Here is a 3,381-nt window from a genome sequence, read left to right on the forward strand (position 1 = left end):
CTGTTAGGTACCTACTGTATACTTTGTTGTTATTTTAATAAAATTTTAAGTTAAGAGGGGTCATATATAGGGAGGGTACATATTCTAGAAACTAAAATCTATGTCTGTAGTTTTTCAGATTTCTGTTAAAATATTCGGTTTCAAAGTTACGCGGTCTTAATTTACATACAAATCTTTGAGCCCCTGTAATTTTAAAACTACACATTTTTAGAAAAATCTAAAACACTACAGACACAGATATTAGTTTCTAGAATATGTCTGCAAAATTTCATGGACTTTGGTTGCTTAATATTCAAATGAAATTGGAACTACGATTGTATGAAGCGAGTGACGGAGAGAGCCCTGTTAAAAGGAGTGTAGGTACCTAATGTTTTCAGGGTTCATGTAATATTATAATTTCAAACCTCTGAAAATTCATAGATAAAATTTTGAATGTAGATTATTATCATTAAGTAATCATTAATTTCACAATGCTGTCAATAAATAATTGATCTAGCTATTAAAAAATGATAATAATAAGCAAAGTAGTCTTTTTTCATGGTTATTTTTAAACGCAGTGACTTTAGATTACATAGAAAAACGGACAGACCGGTCATGAATTAATATGACTGTGACATAAAAAATGACCCAAATATTTTTCAATAGTCCATCCTAATGCCAGGGTTGTCACTTTGCTCTATATTAGGACAAGCCATATTTTTGTTGATAGAGCAAAGATAAAAATTATATGTTGAACGTTGTTATTGCTAAATGTAATCATGTGCAATGTATTTTATATCATGGTGATTTAATACTTACGTAAGTAAGTTTTAAAAGGTATTGTTCTTTTTATTCCCTTATAGCCATTGACTGCAACCTCATCTGGTGGTAAGTGATAAATGATGATGCAGTCTCCAATTCGATGTGGCACCCAAATCTGATTTCACACCCTTGAAACTAGTAGGTAAAATTAACTTATGTTTTATTGTTGGTTTGTCCTTCAATCACGCCGCAACAGAGCAATAGATCGACGTGATTTAATGCATAAACCTAAATTAAACCTGAGAAGAAAAAACATAAGTCCACGTGGACGTATAGTTATGGCCATCAGTTAGTCTGATGATAACATCGGTGGTACAATAATAACATATTAAGTAAGCTAGTTTTTAGGGTTACGTAGCCAAATGGCAAAAAACGGAACCCTTATAAATTCGTCAAGTCTGTCTGTCTGTCTGCCGTATGTCACAGCCATTTTTATTAAATTAATTTTCGTGATAACCCTAACTGAACGCAATTCATTCTGATATCCACAATAGCAGACAAAGTTCCTATATGGTATAAGTAACGCACAATTATTATTTCATTTGCAGCTGCGACCCATGCCACCTGAACTGAAAGCTGGTGATTCCGTTTGAATTGCACTGAAGGTGCTTTGAGAATTATACTTATATAGTACCTAGCATTAATAGTAAGATATTTGAAGGACGGGGGTGAAAAAAATTGGTATTTAAAGATGAATTTATTGCAAAAAATCGTGACAAAAGACAGATATGGCATTTCCACGCTAAATGGATGGCAAACCGGGATTTATTTATTATGTTTAGTTTATATAAAGGCAGGTCTTATATTTATCTCGTTAAAAATTAATTAATTAAAACTTTTAATAAATAAACGAATTGTTTATTTCATAGTTTCCATATTTCGACGAGTTTATTAACAACAAATTAACTTAAAAGTTAAACACATCGTAGAGGATATTAAATTGGTTTCATAATTAACGGACGGGATAGGTAGACGGGTAAGGCTACGTTCACACGCTAGCTGTTCGATTAGATTTTTCACGTATAACCGTACCGGTTTGACCGTACACGAGACAGTCGCTGTCCGTCATTAACTTACTTTTTATCATACTGGTTTGAGCTTTCTTGATGAGGAAGAGGAGATGGTGCGGTACCCTTCATTTACGAGTCTGACTCGCACTTGGCCGGTTTTTTATATTGGTAGGGACTGAGTGCCAGGAAATTGACGTGTGGAAATTCGTTCAAGAGACCTATGATATATTGGTTGGTAGTGATGATGATGACTCCGTGTGAACATTTAATATAGGTAATATTTTCTACTGACACTGTTCTATTCGATAAAATCTCATATGTACGGTATACGAAAAAATGTTGCCGTCTGAACGTAGTCTAAGTTAGCCTAAAGTGCTTTCAATGTTTGGTGACCGTATTATGATTGCGGGATTCGGGATATGGGTGAGGCGGATTCCCGGTAAACTCGCTTTCCCTGGTTCAGCCAGCTCCCGGCTCACCTTGGAGAGTAATTATAATGATCGGCGCCGGAACCCGAGTCTGGAGCGGGAGTCCTTCCTGGAGAGGCGTGCCGGCTGCCAAGGGTGGCGCAATACGCCCACCCGGCGACCATCCCTCTCACACTATAACATAAAGCCTACAAAATAACCTCGCCTTCTCGTTCCCACGTCCCGTCTCGGCCACCCACGCCTCCACGCACTGTAATAACCCAATTTGTAAGAACCCCCCATTTTCAAGGACGGCCGTCGGTCTTTATGGCGGCGGCGACGACGGCGTTGATTCCCCGACCTTGTTTATTTTTCCTTTTTGTTTAGGAACTGGCTGGAACTTATTTTCGTACTCGAGCGGCCCAGGGTTTAGTGCAGCCTAGATTTGCTGGATTGGTTTGTTTGCCTATAAACTACAATAATTGATGATTTTGTGACAATCGAGCGAATACTATTAGTGTTTGTAATAAACAAAATCCCTTGGAACTCTAATTTTTCGGGTTAAAAATAAGTAGACCTAAGTATAGGGCCTACGCGACAAGGCGAGATGGCAATCGGGGTTGGGACGCCTCGCACACCCGCACAACGCCCGCTCCAAGTAGGTACTTACCTAACCCGGTGCGGGATAGCGCGACTGACGTGCAGATGTGCGGAACGTCCCCCTTTCATACCCCGATTGCCATCTGGACCTGTCGCGTAATATACCTATGTGATACTTATTGTGTCCGTCTCCGGGATTCTCTGTCACAGATACAGCCATCTATATCACCATCAACCCATCACCGGCTTACTACAGAGTACGGGTCTTCCCTTAGTATGAGAAAGGTAAGCACGCTGGCCAAGCGCAGAATTGCAGACCCTTTGAGAACATTATGAAAAACTCTCAGTCATGCCTAGCTAGATTATAGGCCTCCGGGACCTCTAACTTTTCGGGGTTAATTTCACTTGCTTAAATGACGGTGAAGAATAACATCGTGGGACATCTTTGTACCTCATCAAAATTGGTAAATGGTAACAGACAGACATGATACTCGTAATTTGATGACACCATGATGACACACACTGTCATGACACAATTTTATACTGTTCGTTCTTCGCCAAAT

Source organism: Maniola jurtina, chromosome 1 (genome assembly GCF_905333055.1).
Source record: "Maniola jurtina chromosome 1, ilManJurt1.1, whole genome shotgun sequence".
NCBI classification, from domain to species: domain Eukaryota; kingdom Metazoa; phylum Arthropoda; class Insecta; order Lepidoptera; family Nymphalidae; genus Maniola; species Maniola jurtina.